Below are 24,538 nucleotides of genomic sequence, written 5' to 3'. Positions count from 1 at the left end.
TGTTTAATTGTACGCGTTTTCTAATACTTTTCATGAGAAAAAAACACAAATTCATTTAAATTGCAAGTGCTATATTTACAAGTGTACTGAAAAAAATTGAATAATTTTCGTTTCTTCAAAGATAAAAATTTTTAACTTTTATAACATTTTATTTTATCACTAAAAATTAAAATAAAAAATATGTACTGCATATTCAATATTTTGTTAAGACATTGAATATGTAAACAGAGATAGAGATAGATATATTTATAATCTACAATATAAGAGTAAAATTATCAAAGAGAATTTTTTTTTTAAATTCCTTGAGTTCCAACAAAATTCCATGAGAATTTCAGGATTTTTTCAGGTATAATCATTCCCTGAAAATTCCAAATTTCTCATATTTTTCCAGGGAGTATACATCCTGTTAACGTGCTCGCAAACGCCGTGATGATTTCGGCGAATCGCAATTTTTATATTCGCATGACTGATAAGGATGACCGTCGCGCTTATCAGGATGTATACTACACGCGATTATAATGTATTTAATATATGTACAAAAGCGCGATCTCTTTATCTTTGTCACTGTTTCCGCGTATCGATGTTGATAATTAGCGATAATAACGTTGGCGATAGCTCACATACGGAAACCGTATAACAATCTTTTACATTCGCGTAGGTGTGTACGGTTATAAATTTCCACAATATGACATTATTCATGTCCACGTTGAATTGCGAATTGACATTAATTGCAACATCGATCTGCAGCGATGCGTAGATTTTCTGCATTAGGATTTTCTTCACGCATTTTTCTGCATCAATTATAATAACACTTTTGCTTGCTCACCTCTTTTTACATGTCCTCGATTAAAAAGGCTAATTACGTCTATTTCTACTTGGATTATATATTATTATACAGCACTGATAATTTTTGCGACGTTGATAAGGATGTGGATGTGTGTTGATACGAAAGAACACTGATATCCTCGGTAATTAATTATCGATACTGTTTTGCATAGACTTGAAAAATTATTATATGAAATATAATATATATATAAAATATATTTTACTTGGTGTCACACGCCCTTCTCATTGCACGACTAACCCTCCGTACTATTATTTTTACCATCCTCAAAACGTACAGGTAGCTCTTCGTATTCGACGCGTTTGTCAATAGATGAAAGTGTTTTAAAAAATCTGAAAAAAATTTATATAAAATAGAAATTTTAAATAGAAATTAGAGTAATAAATTTAAAAAAAATAACTTTCTCTTTTAAATATATTGTTGGAAATTGCACAGATCAAAAAATGACTCACTGAAATAAAAGAATTAAGAAATGTTATTTGTATGACAAGTTAGGGATTCGCGTGGCGAAACTACTGATCCAGAAAAAGGTGATTAACAGCCTATCGACAGTATCGAGCGACTCTTGTAATAGTAAAAGCGATCCGATGTTAGCTGCCGCTCGTTATCAATTAATCTCATTCGTTACTGTTAATTATTCTAAACATGCCAAAAGAACAGATGCCTGATGCCTTTCAATTCGATATGCAGATATAAATAATTGAGTATATTATATTAATATTGATCTTATTATCTGTCAATTAGTGTGAAGAATGTAACTGAGAATGAAATTAACAATCTTCGTATAAATTTTCTCAAGTGCAGTAGCGTTTATTTTACTTTGTTGTAATAGTAGTGAATATTAAATTGTCAGAAGAGAAACAGTATAAATAAATTACATATATACACGGATCGTAATTTTTAAATTCCGATCCGTTACATCGAAAATAGAGGCTTTAAAAATTCTTCTAAAAAAATTATAATGCATGGAGTTTTAAATAATTTTATAAAAGGAAACGGAACACACAATTTTCCAATTTCATGGGCGCGCTAAACCAGCAATTGCAAGACGGTAGCGAACAAAATGGAGAATATAAAGTTTATCGCACCAAGCTCCGCGGTACGATTTCGTTATGCGTGTGTCTAGACGAGAAAATAGTTCGGACACATTCTTCGGAACACACGACGGTAAATCACGAATTGCTCGACGCGACTGTGCCGCAATATCGGTTAACGGTTATTACGATCGAGAATATGAAACATTTTACTGCATGGCATGACATTACATTACCGCGGCATTTGGTGTGTAAGCGATAGTCACGAGCTGCAACCGTCACAATTCGTTATCTAGTCCGTTGTTATCTGAAACGCGAAATTGGAAACAATCCTCCGTCTGAGCACTTTTCCGCTCTTCGAACTACATATTAGCACGCATTGCGTGAAAAAAAATAAAATTACATATAATTATTAAATTGAAAATACGCGTACAAATTATAGCTAACGAAAAATCTAAAATAATTATATGAACATATATTTATATATAAATTATTAAAATATTCCCTTTGATTTTACGATAAAATATTCCCTTTGATTTGACGATAAACCGTTGCAAAATTTTTGTTAAATTAATATTACGAATATTTGTCGTGTTAAATTTTACTTGATTATGTTGCGCGAATAAATATTTAATTTAGCGAAAATTCCTGCGTTGTAATTTATAATCTTTTTCGATCGCGCGAATTAACTTTTGATTGATATGACAGTAAATGTGAATATATGTATAACAATAACCGTAATGTTATATAGACATAAGTAAACAGATCCGGCAAGAATCATAGCTTCCATAAATATCGATTTATCTACCGAGATGCTATGCCAGACATCGTCAATAATCCAGCATCTGTTGCACGAGATACTCTCCAGCTCCGCCATCACGATGTCTGAACCATCCCGTTACCTGAATATTTCTTGCTTCTTTTTTTCATCTACAACTTACCCTCGAGCGTCGTCCCAAGAGCATCTCTTACGTACGCTAGTAAAAACTAGTAATTAAAATCGCTCTTTTTAATATTGTCAGTTGTCAAGCTCTTCTGTGAACTTAGCATATTTGTCAGAATTTCGATATAATTAATAAAATATATTAAGTTCAAAAAGAAAGGATTCCTGAAAACAATAAGATTTCAAGAAAGGTTTGAAATTTTATCGTCCACATAAGAGCAGAGAGCGAAATTAATTATTCTCTAAAGATCCTGTGCAATTAATTAATAACGTGTGAAATCTGGGCGTATATTCATGAAGAGGTAAATGTTAACACGGTAAGGTAACGTCATTTAACGAGTAGACGTAAAATCGATTTCGCTCGGTCCCGACGAGTCTCGTAAAAATTATGCGCCGAGATAGATAATTAGTCGGGGAAGCTATTGTTGTCGGTTAACACACGGGCAGACCGTATCGCGGTGCGGGAAATAGTTGTTTAGATAAAATTCATGTGTTGGAAGGAAGAATGACGGTGCCGGCATATTTCGATGCACTACGATAAGTATTCATGAAGTTATCGTCGATGAACTCTTTTAACATTGTTCTGTCGACGCGTTATCTTTCCTAGCGGGATAACGAGATAGACTATATCTACGTTACTTGCCTCGAAAAAAAATATGTAAGTCATTTTCGAAATTTCATTCATCATCATATTTTTCAAGTAGATCACTTTTTTAATACTTTTCTTAGCGACTTTTAATTAAATATCTTTTCCAGATAAATTTTTTTGAATTTTTTTAAGCGTTTCAATTCACGTGAAACAGATTCAGAGTGTATATTCTCTAGAGAAATATGAAAAGTGACCTGAAATTTTCAAGCATTCCTTTTGTATCTGCATAAGCAGGGAATTTTATTGGAACTCGGGCAATTTTCTCTTTAAATTCTTTTTTTTTGATAAGTTTGCTCTTTATAGTAAACGGTTGGCAAACCAAGTGAATTTTGTACGTTTAGAATTTATTATAAATATATATCTATCTCTTTTGATATAATATATTCAATGTCTTAACAAAATATTGATAAAAAAAAAAGAAAATGAAAATGTGCAACTGAAAAATATTTATATTTTTTAATACATTTACAAATCTGGCACTTGAAATTCGAGAGACTCTGTTTTCATCTTCGTGTGAGTGAAAAATAACAAAAAAAAAAAATGCATACAACAGAAAAAAATTTACTCTAGAAAATTACATCGGAAAATTTTTAAAATAGATTCTCTTTAACTGAAATTTTGAACAAACATGTTTGGAAGATCAAGGAATTTTTTTTTAGTTTCAAGATTAAGAGTTGAGAGAAATTATTAAGGTTGAAAGAATTTTTAGTTATTTTAAGTTTTTAAGTAGATCTTAAGATTACCAAATAGACAAAAATATGTAGTAACTAAGATAAAGTAACTGATATAAAAATATTGTAGATATTTTTGTATCAGTTACTTTACTTATAAATATCTACAATATTTATGTAGCAGTTACTTTATGTTAGTAACTATCTACTAAACTTTAAAAAATGTTTGCTACTTAAATAACACTACACAGAGATAAAAATTTCTTTAGATTTAATAAAATTTATGCTTGAAATAGTGGAAAAAAGCTATTTATTTCAAGAAACTAATAAGATTATTGGATTTTTAAAATAACATGTATCTCTCTCTCTCTCTCTCTCTCTCTCTCTCTCTCTCTCTCTCTCATATAATATTGTTTAATTCAACGAAATAATACTTTTTTCAGTGAATAAAGATAATGTTTCACATGACATAATGTTGTTTGAATAAAATATATAGATCCAAACAAATCATTCTCTCTGTGCATTTACTCTTGTAAAATCAACATTTTTCCTCGCCTAAATGAAAAATTAGGTATCACGTTTAACAAATTTTTTCCCAGTGCGGGATTTTTTCTCTAAGAGGGTGCTCTTCACGTGGACATACATACGACTATCGGTCGCTCGTAAAGCTCTTGCCTTGGAACAATGGCTGTCGCTGGTATCGCGATACGTTCGTACACACCAGTCGCTTTCGGTATCGGGTTCGCTTTTTATCGCGACGCGAAGTCACGCTCCTACGTCGTCTCACCAACGCTCGGACAAGTGTCGCGACATGCGGGTGAAACTCCACTTTTTACCCTCTTGCGCGATGTCGCACCCGAGCTGAACGATGATAAGTATAATCAAACCTGTTAACGTTTGTCAGCCGCAGAGTTAATATCGACTATTGAATAGATAAAAATGTTAAATTGCTAGAAAAAAATTTAGAGAATGTAATTATAGTACCTATATATAGTATATTATTATATATTATTTCTATCTCCTTAAAATATGTATTAGAATAAAACCTATATATATTATATATTATTTCTATCTCCTTAAAATATGTATTAGAATAAAACGTAAAACATTTTTCATACAAATATAGTAACAAAAGTAAAAATTACAACGTTTAATGCTGATAAAATGAAAATAATACAGTGATAAATTTACGTTTAGAAAAAAAAAATTTTTCTTTTTCTAAAAACGTTGCTCAACGAATTCGAGTGTTCCTTTATCAACAAATTTGCAGAATAACTTAAACATCGGCAAATATCAAACACGCGAATAATATGTCCGGTGAAAATTACGCATCTTTAGTTTGCAAATAGTGTCATTCTCTTGAAAATTATTCAGTCGAGTTGTAGAAGATCACCAGAACATATTATTATCGGCTACTTTACGATAGGTTATCGCACGAGTGTTCTTCCACGATTATTTCACATCCGCTTGAAACAGTCGTCTGTAATCAGGGTTCTGGTCGGCCACCTTCCGCCTGGATTTCACTCTTTGTTTAACCATCACAGGTAATTTTAAACACTCATGTAATCACAGAATTCTGTTCTATTTTCGACTCGATAAATTCTGCTATTTCTTTTACTCTTGTAGAATTATATTTTCTACCTAATTCCTTATATAATAATTAAATACGAAAGAAAAACAAGCACAAATTCATTTAAGTTTCAAAGTGCCAGATTTACAAATGTACTACAAACACTGAATAGCTTTCGTTAAGATAAAATTTTTTTTTTAATTTTCATAACATTTTCATTTTTTATCACTAAAAATTAAAATAAAGAATATGTAATGCATATTAAATATTTTGTTAAAACATTGAATATATAAAAAAAAAGATAGATATATATTTATAATTTAGTATAAGAGCAAAATTATCGAGAGAATTTTTTTTTCAAATTCCCCGAGCCCCAATAAAATTTCATAAGAATTTTCTGATTTCTTCAGATATTAAAAAAATCCCTGAGAGAATTCCAGATTTTTCATGTTTTTTTTTTCCCAGCAATACACTCTGCTCACTATTACTGGACGCAATCCTTAGGAAGGATTGCGCCGAGATGTTACCAAACATCTAGCCTTCCATAAATCGGCTGGGGATAAAAAACGCTCCAACAAGAGTGCCGGTTTTTTTTCGGAAGGAGAAGGCAACCACTTGATCCGCCGATTTGAAGTGGCACCAGATCCTTTACGCGTCTTTGAAGATGCACACGTTCACGTCTATTCGTCTGCATACGCATACAGAGAAACGCGTAGGTGGATACAACCAAGGCGGCGCACTGTGAAAGCGATCGTTGGCTTTTTAGGCCTAATTAGTTGTCGCCCGGCGTCTCGTCTCGTTCCTAACCGAAAACCTGGACCGACGTCGTCCATGCAATGGTCGAGAATGCTCTCGATCTTTCGTCTTTCTTGCTCTTTTACAACTATACACGATCCTTTGCTTAAATGCGCGGCGTTCTCGTTGCATCCTCTGTTTTTTAATTCGATTTTTATTTGATAAAATGTTTAGTCATAGATATGTGTTGTATAAGACAGGATAATAATCTGTAAATTGTAAAGAGAAGAAGAATAAAGATATTTTTCTTTCAAATACGCGAAATTGTTTTTTTTTTTTTTTTTTTTTTTTAATAATATAGACTCAACCTTCAACAAAGCTCCAGAGATTTTATTGACGGTTCCGTAAAAGAGAAACAACCATAACGGCAACGATCGCGCAATCACGTAACCTTTAAGGCTAATCATATACGCATCTACACATTTGCGTTTATCCTCGACGACGTCGCCGCAAATCCATAAACCACTTAGATACTCGACAGCGAGTACTTTCGATGCTCCCTTACCCACGTGCTGCGAGTCTTAAATAAGCGCCATTGCCACATCGGGCCGCCTTTCCACGGCAGTGCGTGTCCGTAAAACCGACGTGTTACATTACAGCGAGCCGTGCAACTTTATATTAACCCACGGATACACGTGGATACTGACTTTAGTATGTATCGCACACGGGCGTCGGAATAAAGGTAGAAACACATTTTTTTTAACTCTTTTAAACCTAATAACACTATTATTTGTGAAAATGAATTAATTGAAAAATATCAAAGGAAAATACATTAACTTATTATATAAATTTATAATTAACTTGTAATAATTTATAATAATTACTTTATAAATTTATATAATTTACAATAACTTAAATTTAATATTACATCTTAATTTTTATTAATTTGTAATAAACATATTAATTTAAAATATTTGCATAAGAAAATGATCAAGCTATTGTCAAACTATCTGGGACGATTGATAATTATGTAATTATTATCAAGAGATATAATTGAATCTATTAATTTGTTTGTATACTAAAAATTTTTTTTTACGATTTTAAAATACCTCCTACTAGGTGGAAAAATGTATGACGGATATGTTTCGCTATTTTTAAAAAAGAGTTTCGCCGCCCATGGTCGTTTTGCGCTGAGACGATCTTCGGACGCAGGATTGTGCTTTCTATCACATACAGAATTGCATTCCGAAAGATTCGGCACGTTACTCGGAAAATAAACGATCGAAATTCGCTGCCAGCGCGCGCACACGATCGGCTATTGCGAGAGAATAAAAAATTTAGATGACGTCCCTGTGCGGCGATCGAATAAAGAATTTCAAAGTGCGCTGTCCGTCCTTAATCTTCGCACGTGGATCTCGAACGTTTGCCGAGAAACGAGAAGAATATGTAAGAAAACCGTTATGAGAACGCGGGATAACTATATGTCGCCTCTCTCGAACCTCCGAATTTAGGTAGGCGTATTGAGTCGCTTCGATATCGTTATATAAGATCGAGGCGCGAATTTCGGAGATTTTTCGGTGAAAGTGCTTACCTTCTCAGTCCCGTGTAAGTTATTAAGAGCAGACGTGAACGGAATAGTGACACTTGTTTTCCACTTTCGAAAATATCTTTCTTCGAGACTGTTTGATTTCTTTTACGTAAAATAAAAGTTACAGTAAAATAACAAAGTATCGAAATAAATTTTCCTATAAAACATACAATTATTTATTATCTCTAATGCTAAGTTATAGGTTTTTAATAATACTTGTTATTAATATCTCATATCGATTATTTAAATCAGTTGTCAAGTGAAAAAAAATTTAATATCACGCATAGCCATCTGTTTGAGAGCAATTATTATTATATGTATCTATTATGCGCATTTATATCAATTTATGGCGGTAATTTTTTTCCATAATTATATGCATTCCATACGTCATTATTATCCGTTTTCTATTTTTTCCTATTTTTTCTCTTCTGTAAATGCAAATATCCATGTTTCAACCATTTCATTTCAATTTCAAATTTCAATAGCGTGAAATATTCGTATTAAACGATGAGTTACGAAATATAAAATATCAAAAATATTCATAGTTTGAGTGCGGCAAAAGTGAAATAACGAATTCGTCGGCCAGTTCTCGATTTGTAATAACATATTGACGTGTGGATAAATTTTCGACTTTTTTTTTTATCGCAGGAATAAAGAGATAGATTTCTGGATGAAAATTCCAACGCCCGAAATTATAAATGATTGAAATGATTGAAAATAGTCACAATAAAGTTGATATTAATCTTTAGATATATACTTTTAGCGTCAATTGATTTTCACAATTAATTTTTTTCAAATATCCTATCGAATATTCTACTTACTTAAGCAATATTGCAACTTGTCGGAGAAGAGTCGGAGAACTCCCCTATTAATCATGTTAAATTTTAAAAAGAGATGTTAATTTCACCGAGATCGATCCACCACGCCCACGCATTTGGCCCTCGCACACGCGTGTAAAAAAACATACACATGACTTCGCCCACGTCGTTCCCTCTCTTTCTCTCTCTCTCTCTCTCTCTCTCTCTCTCTCTCTCTCTCTCGATCCGGATACGATCTGGATTATATTATCCAATTTTCTCACGAGGATGGAACAGAGGCAACTCAGTAGCGGAAGAAATTATGTATCAGATGAAATCTCTTCGGCGCTCGCGAATATCGTTGATCCGATCTGTCCTGATCATTTGCTCCCGAAACTCGAGAGCCGCGAATAAAATCGCGAACGCGCCCGAGATAACGGATCGTATTACGCGCGCGTGTGAAATTCCGAGGGAAAAGTAAGGGAAATTAAACGACGATTTCTGGTGAATAGGGGTGGTTGAAAGTATCAAGTAAATTGAAATCGAAGATAACTGAATCGTAGCCCCCTCGATGAGGAAACAGGACACGATGAGTATCTTCGTGAATCTCTAGCCGATTTTTATGCGTTCAAATCAGAAGTTGCATACTGTTTTTATTATTTTAGAATAACATTCTACAGATACGTACGTTTTAAATTAAATTTGTTTATTGTTTTCTGTTCCTTTTCATATCGCATATCTTTGAATATTTTTATTTTAACATAATACAAAAATATTAGAAAAAAAAACATAAATCTTGCATTTTACTCAATTTTAATTTAGACTTTTATCATAATTATATTATAATTATATTTTACATTAAGTTTTTGTGTAGATAGAAAAAAATTTGGTCACAACAATAGATAGTAAAATGATTATAACAAGAATTAATTTTAACGTAACGGATTATGAAAATGAAATGTTGGTCCACATTCACTTTCGACACCGTACCATTTAATTCACGTTCACATTTACCGTAAGATCGTAAAATGATCGTTAATCGTTTTATGAATCGATAAAGATCACGATGTCTTTCTGTAATAATACTGCTGCCGCGCTGTCTACCAAATAATGATCAATAAGCTCATCTCACGTATTTAAAAGATCACATAATATATGCGATAATGAGCGTAATTTGTTACAACAATAAAATTCACTTTTTATTAAATTTACGATGAGTATCCAAAGTTCTTTAACCGAAGATAACTGAACTAGGCTGCAAGTATTTAAAAATGATTTATTAATAATTTGTTTAATTACCAGCTACTATTAATTATTATTATTTTTATAAACAATTTTAGTAATATTATTAATATAATATTCATAATTATTACTATTTAGCTCATTATATATTGTTTGTTGTAATCCAAACAAAATAGCATAATTCTATGATATACAATATAACTACACTAGTATAGGAAAAATGATAAGAATATTTTCTTTTCCTAATGAAATAATGCGATCTCGGAGGAAACAATAATCGGAATAAATTCTGCGACTTAAAAACCGGTATCGCGGCAATTCGGTTCGCGTTCGCTACTTAACAAACAGAGCAAAAGCGACGAAAAGATCCCGTCGATGAGAGGATTAAACGCACACCTGCACTCTCAAAAGCGGAGTGAACGATCCTTCGCTCACATGCTATCCGAGAAGCGAAGTCGCGTCGTCGATCTCTCTCGATTTCATAGCGCGTTGTCTCGTTTCTTCGATTGCCGGGGCCCGGGGCTCGGAGCCCGGGGCCCGGGGTCCGATCGGGGGACCCATCGGCGTCTCATTAGGCGGCGATGTAATTTTCAGGGAGCTGTCCGTTAATCCTCTCTTCTCCTTTTTTCACGCGACCGTTCTCTCTCGCTCGCCCGCCGCCTCCTCGTCCCCGTCCTTACGTTCCCTTTGATCCGGTCCGAGGGACGCTTTCCGGGATCTTGTCGGGCGTCCTCGACATCCGACGTCGCCGACAAACTGGTTTCGCCCTGTACGTACCGTATTAGCGACATAAAATTCGTGAGAGCCTCGGCGATCGAATCGACCGAGCTGGTCAGTCAATGAACACTCGAAAGAAGAAACCTCCGAGATCAATTTTCTCATCAATTAGACTAATTCTCGCCAATTGCTCGCAAACTTTTTATTTAAATATCAAAATTAACCAGAATTACAAGCTTGCCGAATTTATTCTGGAAAACTTTTTTGCAATATTAATATTTATTCTGGAATTATTAGTATTATTAATATTCATAATTAATATCAATTATTAATAATATTCATATTAATATCAATATTACCAGCCAAGTTTTCATTAATCAAGCGAAAGGAAAATACGGTTTGATGATTTGAACAATTCAAGTATCATGAATACCAAAATAAAATTATTTTTGGATTTGAGTCTCTAGACATCAACGCGAAAGAGTAGCATCTACCTAGAAAAATTGACGCGCTCTTTAGCTGGTTTTCGAAGAGATCGTCATCGACATAAGTCTCACCCTCTCGCGCTTTGCTCGGATAAATGAAAACTCGGAAAGGAGGAAAAAGGGAAAGGGGTATTAATTTAACACGCGTGTGCTGGGCAATGACCGGACGTTCTCTAAACGCTGTGAAAAAGCTTGGCCGCACCCATCTCTTTCGGTCTCGGCGTTCACACCCAGTGACACCCGGTATGTCTAAGGACAAGGTGCACGGTGGCTTCTCTGTAAATGTGATTATACGTAGCATGCGAGACGCGTGAGTATAAATTGCACGTATGTGTGCGCTCGTAACGATCAAGAGTTACGAGCGAGAACTCGTCTACACCAAACTCCGCACATCACGATTAGATATTTATCGAAAATCATGCCTTTTCAGTTTCAGTATATTTTTTAACGAGCCTCTCTTACGTGCGAGTCCCGCTATAATCAATTAGAAATCAATTAGAAATTTATTCTCGCTATTGTTTTAGACACTAATATTCCATTACGCATATGGGCACTTTATTGAAACAAATCGTTCAGATAAAAAATTATTGTTTGTGCATTATAAACTAAATGTTAATAAAATATGTAATTTGTTAAAATGTTACATTGAATATAATATAATAAATATATATAAAATATAATAGATAAAATATATAATTGAATATAAAGTAAATAAATAATTTTCTCGCTCTTTTCTTTATTAATTTTATACTGCGTGTTAACTTTCTCATCATCTTCTTTTACATGAATAATACTATCGCTGCTTTAAAGCTCTACGAGACTAGTTTGCGTGAGTAGAAGATCGAGCCTCGCGCAAAACCATTTCCTGTCACTCGTTTTAGAATGTTTTAACATTTATCTGGCATACAAATATCCTATAATATGTATTAATCGCATATTTCATGTACCTATAAACGTACAATAATGTACGCTTAGTTTTTCCATATTTACGAGCGTCTATATAGGCGAGAAAAAAGAGAGAGGTCTTCGGAATAAACTTATATCTATCTCTCTTTTCCGTCTGCTTCGCTCTCTCGCATCTACATTAGTTACGAACCTACGATCGTTACTTGAGAAGGCCCATTTAAACGATCCTGCAAATGGGTTATCGCGTTATAACTGTCGACCAGAGGCGCAAGAAAATATTTTAATCTCCTAACTCTTCTCGCTTTTCCTTTAAATATAATAGACATATTTTACTCTTAGTTCTTTTCTATTTTTAAAATGTCGATTATACATATGTATTCCTCGATTCAATATGTATTTTTCGATTTTAGCGTTTTCGTCTTCATGGCGTGTGCCTGAGAGACGTGTCTAATACTTGTCTCTTTCGAGATCTTTTACTGATATTACCCACATTTATATTTCCATTTATGCCGTGCCAGTCTATCGCCCGACTTGTCATTGCTAATGGTACTTGTGATCTAATAATATGGACCATTTATTTTGAAAGTAATGTGAATAATAAAGTTTAAAATATATATACGACAAATTTAAAGAGGGTAAAAGTACTAACGGAAACTTTGTATTTATTTAAAACCCTGAAATTTTTAATTGTGTATGCCACTTTGATAGATTCTATCTCAATCGACTATTAATAATTTTATAAACTTTTTCAGTAATATTAATGATAAAATTATGAAAAAAAATTTTCAATAATTGGAAATTAATTTTTACTATATAATTGTCAAAAGTGGAAAAGTTCAAGAAAGTACGTCTCAACGTTTTACGATTCAAATAATATCACAAATAAACATATCAAACTGCAGCGACCCGACGCTGCTCGCCCAGATCTATCGCTTTCAGATCTTCGGGGAGAGATCCATTAAAATTTAATGTCCTCGACGGACAGGACATTGATTCGTCCTGCCGATTTCTCTGGACCCCAAACTAAAGTCCACTAAAAAGCTAAACGCTCCAAAGGACGATATACATACGCATCGCCATTAACCCGCGAGATTAATTATCACTTTAAAGACTTAGCTCGGAGAGGATCGGACCTTTTAACACGCCTCCATCTTCCATCGACCTCGTTCTAGCGACGACGACGACGTCGTTAGCAGGGATTTCTTCGATGTCCGCAGATCGATTTTTCCGGCACGGGTTCTCCGGTTAGCAAGCGCTATTTCTTCACACCGCCGTGTGTATATAACCGACATAATCGTAAATTATAACACCTTCGCGCGTTGGAAGCCGAGATGCGCCCACGATGCATGCGCGTGTGCGTGAAACACGCGTGCGCGACCACGCTTTCCGAATACGAGATTCTAGCGGAAGAGAATGAGAGAGGCAGAAAGAGTGCGAGTGAGAGAATTTGTCTTTCCTTGAACCTGTCCCCTGTCAAACATTTCAAAGGGTCATTATACCCATTACGTGAATAAAAATCGGCATTATAGTAGAGAAAATAATTTAATTTCTTTAGTATTAATTCTTACTCCGTATTGAGCTACTTGTCCATGCAATTTCTTGCAGTATCAATTCCTCGAAAACAAATGATCGTAGAACATTATATTTAAGAGAGAGAAAAACAGAGAGAGAGAGAAAGAGAGAGAGAGAGAGAGAGAGAGAGAGCAAATTACTTTTCAACTTATTATTTATGTTATTTTTATATTTTCTTTCTTTGTATTTTCTCATTACATTATAGTCTTATTATTTTTCAAATTTATTACAGTTTTATTATAATTTTTATTTAGAAAGATTAAAGAAGCTATATAAATGTTTTCCGATTTTTTAAAACACTTATCTATTAAATACGTTGACTCTCGTAGGTTTGAGGCCAGAAATAACAATATGGAGTAAAAGTTAATAATTTAGTGATGATAATTATCTCGTCCTATTTAATTTTTCTACTATTAATTTCTTGATTATTAATTTCCTTGAGAGAAAATAATATAGAGCGATCGATCGCATCAACCGACATTACAGGAGACGTTAAGACGTAAGCCCTCGATGGAGAAGCGAGTATCGCGAGTTTACAACGTTTATTCCAGCGATCTCGATTCGATTCATATACACGCGCCTCCATATCCGGGGACCGGTGTCGGACGTCATACGTCAGATTTACAGCCGATTACCGCGGCTAATCCCAGTGACAGTGTGTCTTGAAAGCGCAGCTTTCGTGCCGGCAACTGTAAATCCGCAATAAAATCCGATAAAATCGTATCGGCCGGACTCTCTCTCTCTCTCTTTCTTTTTCCTTACTCACTCGCTTCTTCTTTCTCTCTCTCTTTCTTCTTCGGCCGAAGACCCGTTACGTCGGAGGACGAGGTAATTAATTTCGCCTTGCAAACGCGCCTCGGCACTAGGCCAATGCAAACACCTCCTCGCCGAGAAGGCGAGCCAGCCACGACGATGTACATAAATATGTATATATAATATATATATGTATATATATATATATATATATGTATAAACATGTATACATACATTGTACATATATATATAAATATTATATACATGTGCAACCGCGCGCTTGCATTTTAAGTCGTGTCGTCTACCTTCTATAAATCCGCGGGAGCCGTCGTTCGTCGAGCGAGGATATAACTGTTTTTCCCATCGCAGGGATAAGATGCATTATAACGTGCGCGAGTTGGCCATTATCGTTATTTCGACGAGATTAAACGCGCTTTGCACGACTCTTGTGTGTATACTTTCACTCTGTAATCTTGTTTGCAGAAAAAAAAAAAAAAAAAAAAAAACATTCTTTACACTTAAAAATTCTCGCGATGCCTTCTGCTTCCCGAAATTGTTCGATCAGCTGATTCAAGCTCGGAAAAATTCCAGAGGGTCACGAAGACGGCTACATCTTCAAGAATTTTAGAGCTTTAACAAACTGGCAAACGATACGACTACATCTCGGCGTTAATTAACGCCCGAGGGAAGAGGAGCTTCGTTCTCTTTTCTATCTGTCTCTCTCTCTCTCTCTTTCTAAGAGCGGCGTGCATTAATTGAACCCGCTTAAATTATTGCGGACCGCTAATTGCGCGAGTCGCGGCTCTCCCGATAGTCTGCAGGAACATCTGCGATGATTTTCTATTAGAATAAATCTTTTATTGGAATAAATAATATTCCTATTCGCGCACGGAAGAGTGAAGCGATCGGAAAAAAGACGATGATTTTTTTTAAGTAAAAATGCATACATATTTCGAAAAAAATGTAACATACATCAACACCATTATTTTTTACGAACGAGGTTTTTGCAGAAATTGACTATTCATCGAGCGCGAGATTAAAATACCACAAAAATAATAAATATTGATAATATTCGATGACTCGACATCTTCGGAGCGAATGAATCATCGTACAAAGACATCTAGGAAAGTGGAACCAACTGAGTGTATCGAGTCCTAGGGCAAGTTCTCGCAGAGAGTCGACCGATAGGAATGGCGATAAAATACATTATCAAGCTGATACGATAGAGTACGCATTCCAGCGATATCGCGGGCACGCAGATGAGCGCGATACGCACTCACCCTGCAATGCCATTCGTTACGTTGACGTTTGATCCAAGCATTTTTTACAAATATAAAAAACAAAAAAAAGCAACCTTCTTTGAAATGACGTTAATCATCCACAATTATTCTAAATTTACAAATCATTACATATATATTGTACGCAATGCGTAATCTTTGTAATATATATGTATATATATCCAAAAATCTTCCTTTTTTTCTTGAAAATATTGTCATATCCATCTTTCATCATAGGGAGTTGTCGATTCATCAGAAAAAATTTTCTTCTCCATATATCAACCACGAAACGCGCGCAAGATTATCAATCATTGTTTAAGGGAGATATTCCTTTTCAATTACAATCCTCCGTGTGTAACAAAAAGTTTGTTCTTTGTAACTGAACTTTTTGTACTTTTTATTTCTCACTCTCTTTCTCTCCAATTTTTAAATAAATGTCTATTTTATTTTTAGTGTACACTAGTACAGAAAATTCAGTTACAAAACAAACTTAAAGTCGAGAATATCGCGTTACACTTGGAAAAGCTTCTTATCGCGTTATTCAGTGCTTCATCGAGTCGCATTAATTCGCGATCCATCACCTGCGACGTTAATTAATTATATACGCGCGTTTTCGCGTCGACGGAGACTAGCATGGTCTCAAGCTCGCGGCTATGATCGCACATGTAAATCGGATAAGAATTTTTTCCAAGAAGATGCAACAGCGTCGCGAGAATTTCCTTCAAGAATTTAAAACCTTCTATTTTTGTACGCTAAGTATAAAAATATTACAATAAATTATGTTAAAAAATAAGATATACCATATATAAAAATGATTCAAGTAATAAGACTTTCGATTATACATTTGTGGAAGAAAAACAGTGTTCAACTAATGATTCGAGAACTGTCAATCGGTATTAAAAAGCCTCGGATAATATTTTTAGCCTTAATATTTTATCCTTCGTTAATTAAAGTCGCGACTTTTTCGCTGCATGTATCCTTCTCTCGCGACGCCGGTGCTCATCGAGAAGTTAAATTGTATCGCCGCACGCGGTATTAGCTGCACACGATAGTTACACGGCCGTGTCTGGCTCACCCTCGGGCGGATTCTCACAGCGGCCGAGGGTAAGTCATCAGCGTGGGCCATAAATTCGCACGGATGAACAGCCTCGTCCTGGTAGAGAGGAAGAGAGGGAGAGAGACGCAGGAGAACCCGATAACTCCATTAAATCTTAATAAAACTCTATACGATGGTTGGATTCCCATCTTGCCTTAATGCGTCTTCGCCGGCGGGAATGTCGTCGCAACGAAAGTCAACACTTTTCCAGATCTGTATTTTTTTTTTTTTTTTTTTTTTTGCACGTGCGATTTATATTTGACTCCGCGAGCGCGTGTAATCAAATGCCAGAGTAAAGCGCATATTTTCCTTGGATCGCGCGCTATGCGGTCAAGACTTTTGTTTGATAAAGGGATGAGAAAGGAAGCTTTTTAAGGCCTTTTCATACTGACACTCGACATTTTTAGCGTCAAAATGACGTCACGTAAAATTCGTCAATTTTAGTCACTTGACGTCTTTTGACGTTAAAAATGAACCTTTACAATCTCGCTTGAGACTCTCCATTTAAAATTACGCGCTTATCTCTCTTGTCACCGATATAATCTTCACGTGTATTTGTAGATTTATTATTCTTGCAAGAAGTTCGTAATTAGTAATTTCGAATTTGTTGCTAAAAATAGTGTGTTAATATTCGTTCTCTGAACTTGGATCTCTCGTTTTCTTTCTCTCCTTACGGCGGACGTCGCTTCGAAAACAGTTTCGAGACATCGAGGCGCGGCACGCGTGTTCGCGTGCACGGCTTCGATATATCGCGCGATTGCGTAAGCCGATTAACGGTAAAATCGCTTATGATTCGTTAAAAAAATCGACACGCGATCCAACGTAACGCGGCCGACGCCGTTGCTGCAACGATCGGCGATCGAATGCATTCAAGCGAAACGCAGACTCCGATCCGGTAGAGCTTCTCCTTCGGTAGCTGAATATATCCCGGAAACACTGCGGCACTATTGCCAATTGCTCAAAGTTGCAAGTTGTTATGAGAAAATTAATTTCGTTTTTTTTCGCGCGTTTTGCAGCGAGAGCACTTATTAATCGTTGGTATGCGAAAATAGAATAAAGTAAAAAAAAAAAAAAAAAAAAAAAAAATATGGTAAAAAAAATCCTGTTTGCGATGACGGTCGAAACAAATTGCCATCGGAAAGGGAGAGACTTTTGGATCGATTGAAAGGAACGTGTGTCATTAAGTGGATCGTCCCCCTAGCAGCGTAATCATCGGCGAATTATGAAAATTGTCACGCGGTCACGATTATGTCAATTTGTTTCAATGTATCAACCGCCGTTCTCTCTCTCTCTCGCGACGTAATAAATCTCCATCGGGATGTAAATCGGCCAACCGCTTATTACGATCGATCGGCCGCAATTATTTCTGCCGTATGGCAAATATACATACTTTGTCAATCGTTTGCGCGTCAGTCAAGGAGAATGGCATCTCGAATTAACCACGAATGCTGCTGTGCGTGTCTAATCTCCTCCGACGCATTAACTTAACTACTCATTATCTCTCTCTCTCTCTCTTTCTCTCTGTCACGCATTACAAATAAAACTAAATCTTTAAAGCAAAACTAAATCTCGCTTCTTGAAGCTCGTATTCCAATCGACCTTCTCTTATCCTTCTCTCTCCGTAGCTTCATATCTCTTACTTAAACAAGTAGCTTATTTGCTGCGTACGTTCTTACGAGAGCAACACGTGTCCAGGATGAAGTTATCGCGCGATAATAAAATAAGAAAAGGGGAGGAAGAAAGAGAAAAAAGAAAAGAGAGGGAGAGAGGGAACGAGTCGGACTTATCAAAGTCGCGCATCGGACGGTTTAACTACTTTGCAGATTAGCTGCACGGATATCGTACGAACTGGCCGATAAAATCGCGGCCGTATCTACCAGGCACAATAATCGTAACGTCCCGGTCGGGACGCAATAATAATCGTCCACCGCCGGGGCGAATAAACGTAATGGAGCCTTATCGTTAATTGGATGATAAAGGTAAAAGTATCGTCGCGCGCGCCGTCCGCGGATCTTCTTACTCGCCATATCCGCGATTTATGCTGTGGCCGCTGCCGATCTGGCGCTTGACCGGTTTAGATCCCCGGTCGGGGAAGAGGGAGAAAAGGGAGGCAGAAACAAGGAGAGAGGGGGGGAGAGAGAGAGAGAGAGAGAGAGAGAGAGAGAGAGAGAGAGAGAAAACGCTTATCGCGGTCGCGCATTATAAATAAGTCCCGGCAAAGTACAAATAAATACCGCGAGTAACGAGTAGTCGCGATGAAAAATAATGAAAGGAAAAAAAAAAAAAAAAACGGCGAAATCTCCGCAGTTACTTAGAATAGAAAACGCGCGATTACTTTTGCGCCCGCTTAACATCGTTAAACATTTTCGCGGACTCGCCGATCTAACTACTTAACTAACTGGTATATCGATAAATTACAACTTTTGTGAGTGTGTATATATGCGAGTCTATAATATAAAAAGTATTTAAAAATCAAATGATATATTGTTATTAAAATTTTGTACCACGTAATAATTTTTTTAAATATATAATAATATTAATATAATTTATAAGTCTTCAATTTTTCGTCCTTATTCCTCGGAGAAATTCTCTTTATATCGCGGAAATCATTCGAAGAACGTACAAATCGATCGTTCTAATTAAGCGAAACGATTATTTTCCCGGCGCATATATATATATTATATATATATACACATACACACATACATACACATGTCGAGGACCGGTTTCACGAGATGCGCGTGTGCGCATTTCGCGATCTGATTATTCGGTAAACATCCGGTGGGTGTAACGCTTGGTGGTGGAATATACGATGCAAATGTAACGTACATCGTTGCCTTAATACGGTCGGTCGCTTGTCAAGATGTGCCTTGTCAAGACGAGCCTTGCCAAAAGACTCGCCTCTCTCTCGCAAACCATCGATTCGTAGGCGATCGGTTCGCGTTCTTACCCGACCGGTCTCTCTACTTCTTTTTCTCTCAAATTATACGCATCATATGCATGTATTATGCAGCGGCCGGCTAACGGATCCCGCGCGCTTAATTTTCTCTCTTTGTCGCAGCAGCGTGGCTGACACCTAATTAAGATTTACTCGCTCTACCCGTGAACGGGGCGTGCAATCTATTAATGACGATAACGAACCATGGAATTAAATATGGAAGGAGAGGAGGGGGGGGGGAGGCGAGAAAAATAAAGGTACGTGGGTGAGTTTCAGATATATATTTACAGCGATAATGTGCGAGAAAAAAAGAAAATGATTTCCGCGTGCTTTCAGTCAAACGGCGACGGCACCGCGTTTGTCTAATATTTATGAGATGGTGTACGATAACGTTAGCGAGATATACATTAATAGCATATATTATATGCAGATGAAGAATGTTTAAAAATGTTTTTCTCTCCGCGTAGTCTCATAAATTCGAAATTTATGTCAGATGATGTATGGATAATGGTTGAAATAGACACATTAATATGACGTATATATAATACGACATATTACTCGTAATTATTATATCGCGAATTCCGTGTGATTAATTTATTTATCGAAATACAGTATTATTCTACTATTTATCACGTTGTTATCTGCTTATAAATTCTATGTATAGCGGCAAACACGTAATTAACGGTACATATCAGTGATTGATAAATAAAACGGTAGCGCTTATCGAATTAAGTAGGTATCACAAATTTGTTTAGATAAGTACGCTTTAAGTTACGGAGATGATCTTCGCGAACAGTTTCTTTTTTTTTTTTTTTTTTTTTTCTTAAGAAAAAAATTCGCATCAAAAGGACTCTGTCATTGATCGTTCGAATTGCTGAAAAGCCGAAAAGAAAGGTAATATGTATTATCGGCATAGTAGTAATATCATAAATCCGTTTCTGCTCTTTCAAATCACGTAATTGCTATTCCGCCGGCATTTCTACGTCCAGCCAAAAAGGACTGTGAGAGATCTACCGACTCACATCCTGCGTACAATCCAATTATAGCAAGCGCGATCGGTCGCCGAGACCAGATATCGCAGTCGCGCGCTTATCATAAATCAAGATTAACGGTCGGCCGCGAAGATTTTCGCAGTCCACGATCTCGCGATCGGATGTTTTTTTTTTTTTCGAAAAACTCGTGTAACATACATGTATAACTGCACACCACATACATATATATGCTGTTAAGCGCGGAATCGCTCCAGATAGGAGAAAAGAAATCCTAGGAAGATATGATCGATTAATATCCCTCGCGTCCTCCCCCCTCCCTCTTTCTCTCTCTCTCTCTCTTTCTCTCTTTAAGCGCGTTAACGGGTTAAACATCCGCGCGATCGAGAGCGATATTTCATGATTTCTTCGTGCTTTTCCGCGATCGTTCCCTCTTCTCTTCCCTTGCCCCCTTCTGTCGACAACAAAACTGGTTTGTCCCTCGTCGCGGAAGAGGAGCGAGCCTTTCAGGAGCGGATCTTTATACGGGAAAGTTTTCTTGAAATTTGATACTGTCAATCGTTCTTTAGGTAAAATACCTTTGTTCGAAAATATCGTAAATATTTAAGACTTCAATGGCTGATAAAATAAAAAAAATAACTCTTTGATATTTTAATTAGCAATATTTAAATATATATTTTAATTAAACTCTTACTCTCTCTCTCTAATTGAATTAATTTTAATTAATACAATTCTCCAACGGGGAAGTTAATAAAATTCTCATACCAGGAGAAAATAATAATAAACATAATCGCCGTAATTATTCTAGTAAAAGAGAAGATATGCAATTATAAATGCAAGGAGGATCGAAATGCCTCTGTTAAAAAAATCTCCAATCATCTCCAGATTCCAAAAGAGTCGACGTACATTCCTGGAGCTTTCCTAATGGATCGACCGAGATACGATGGATCATACGAGAAATGGATTCATCGGCGATTTTCGATCGTCGATCAAGTAGGCGAGCGATCTCCCGATGTACGCAAACCGGTCACCGTCAAGAGAAGACCAGATATCCAGACGGGTTACGATAAATCGCGAGTAACGGCTGCCCGTGGGGATTCGCGCTGCCGGGTTCGTGTGTTAATTTTCTGTTTGTTTTCTAATTAACTTCTCGGCGAGAGCGGACGCGTCGCCGCACTCGTTCGGACGGGACGTGACCGTATTAACCGCGGCAAGTTTCTCTGGATTATAATATACAGGCTCTCGCGCAGGGAGATTACACACATCGCACTTTAATAAATTCAATAATTAAGATACTCTATACCGCGAATTAAGACAATAATATAAGTCGATCGATGAGTCTCGATTTTTTTTTTTTTTTAGGTCTCGCGTTATCACATTATCTTCGTAAAAGTGCAAAAGACGTTTTATATGCATCGTACATTATTCTTTCTTATTTTACCGCTATCTCGGAACTAAAGTTTCCTAAAATGTCTGAAAAATATTATTATTGAAAATATTGTATATTATTAAATATTATATTTATTAAAATATTATAAATTATTTATTCAATCCTGTGTCTCGATTTGTATCTTTAAATTTGACGATGAAAGATTCTCCAGACTAATCAATATCAAGAGATGATATCTCGTGTCAAGTTAATAATAAGTTCTAATATTTTCGTGAATAAAAATGCTCGCTAAATTCATGCACTTCTAAACACTTGTCGCGATCTGTTGTAAATTTTTTTTTATAAGAAATTTTCTAGTGATATCAAAAAATTGCGCTAATTGAGAATAAAAAAATATGCACTGTGTAGAATTAATTTCTTTATATTATTGTGTTTTAAATAAAATTGTTTTATCCATTAGAATGCAACGTGTAATTTTCCTTAAGTATTATATATGTGTATTTTAATATAATTGTAGAACCTATACACAGAAAATATAATTTTCTAAATAGGAATTTCTCAAAACATAATATGTATCAATAAATATATGATCCTCATTTTTATTCTCAATTAACATAATTTTCTCGACGTCACTTTTGTAGATCTTTCTATATCGTGATATTTTTATCGACGAGTTAGATAGCTGAATATTCTTTGTAACACTTGACAAACACATCAGTCATATCGTATTTCATATAACGCATCCGTGCATTAAAAATATGGTGCACGAACGATAGAGTCGGATACCGTCGTCCCTCGGTGCAAATGGAACTTAATGAATGCGATGTCGGCCAGATAATTCGTTGGAGCTAAGTGAATTTTTACGAGGATCAGGACCCTCGGTTCCCGCCTTCCGTTCCCATGTGTCTCCGCCAACTCGTGGACGCTCGCGTGTGTGTCTGTGTCACCGTCAAGCTTCTCGCGTCGCCCTGTTTTTCGACCCGGCCACAACAAGCATGTGGCGACCAATATAACACGAGGCGCAATAATATTTCATCAAGCCGGCGAACAGGATTTCGCAGCGACAGCGCGCGGGGAAAAGAAATGGCAGTCAACTTTTTCGGTGCTTTTAGCTAATGTAAAACCGTCTAACATTGTGCGCATCGTTCGACACGGAGCCTGTTATGGTGCATCGGGTCGGTCGAAAGGTATAGAGACACGACCTGCCAATGAGTTGACAGCGGTTCTCAAATGGCCCATAAGACTATATACAAAAAAGATTCGCATAAGCAACAGCCATTTGTGATCCCATACAGCACAATTTTATTATCGAAATTTTGATTTATTCGTATATATTAAAAGATACATCGTATAATTTTTTTTTTTTTGATGTTTTAAAAGTATAATTATATTTTTATGTCAAATTAAAATATAAAAGAAAGATAAGATTAAATTCTTTAAAGCAGTATTATCTTATGACAAAATATTCAAGAACTTATGAAATTTAAAAAGCAAAATTATTTTAATAATTGTAAGTTTACACTTTAGTAACACATCTTGATAAATAAGAGCACGAATCCTACTAGATTCTTTTGCATGATTATCTGCATTAATAAACATTAGTCTTGAGGTTGCATTATTTTATTATTAAAATGGAAAAGATTTTATTTCAAATGCGTTTTAACAAACCACATTAAAAATGCTATTTTAACGACCTTCCTTTTTAAAAATATGTCAACTTAAGACGGAAACACAAACTTTTCGATCGCTCGTGTCCATCACTCACTAATTTTATTTTAATCCTTCAAATTATTCGCAATAAATACCGTCGAATTGATTATCATATTATTATAATTTAAAGGAATAAGTTAGAATTGAGAACATCTGCACGTCGGCTGCCGACGATGTTCCCGAAGGAAGTGGACAGGGAATCGCGATGAGACACAGAAGGCGACACGACGTGCGGCGAGTTTTATATTATAATTACCTATCCCCTTATGTGGCAGCAATGTCTTTTCGGTCCCATCCATTAATTCTTCACGTATTCTTCACTTACATCTTGAAACGTGGTATTCAAACAATTTAACAATATAGAGTTTGCATCGTGATTACTGCCAATTAAATTTTTCTCAGCTTATGTCATTTTTGTTTAAACATTAACATCGTTTAATTTAAGCACGTCAAGTTTGTTCTTATCGTATACATATATAATATTTACTGCACGCACCGGAAGCAGATTTAGCGTTAATAGATTAAAATTGTTCGCGAACGAGTGTGTTTGATCGACATCGCTCGCGCGACGCATTCAATCAAGAGTCGGCTGCATTAACCCACATATAATAAATCCCGGTTATCGCGATAAA

General features: G+C 35.8%; 1 protein-coding gene and 1 long non-coding RNA gene across 4 annotated transcripts in view; one reads left to right on the top strand and one right to left on the bottom strand.

Moving 5' to 3' along the window:
* Window positions 1-24,538, top strand: part of LOC140674393 (uncharacterized) — a 54,856-nt gene that overhangs the window by 1,721 nt on the left and 28,597 nt on the right. The gene's annotated exons all lie outside the window — the stretch shown is intronic.
* The window catches only part of LOC140674402 (uncharacterized), a 72,345-nt gene that overhangs the window by 29,799 nt on the left and 18,008 nt on the right, over window positions 1-24,538 (bottom strand). The window lies entirely within an intron of this gene.

The sequence above is a fragment of the Anoplolepis gracilipes genome, chromosome 16, assembly GCF_047496725.1.
Source record: "Anoplolepis gracilipes chromosome 16, ASM4749672v1, whole genome shotgun sequence".
Classification (NCBI taxonomy): domain Eukaryota; kingdom Metazoa; phylum Arthropoda; class Insecta; order Hymenoptera; family Formicidae; genus Anoplolepis; species Anoplolepis gracilipes.
The sequence above is the reverse complement of the archived record's forward strand: the minus strand, read 5'-3'. Positions and strand labels throughout refer to the sequence as shown.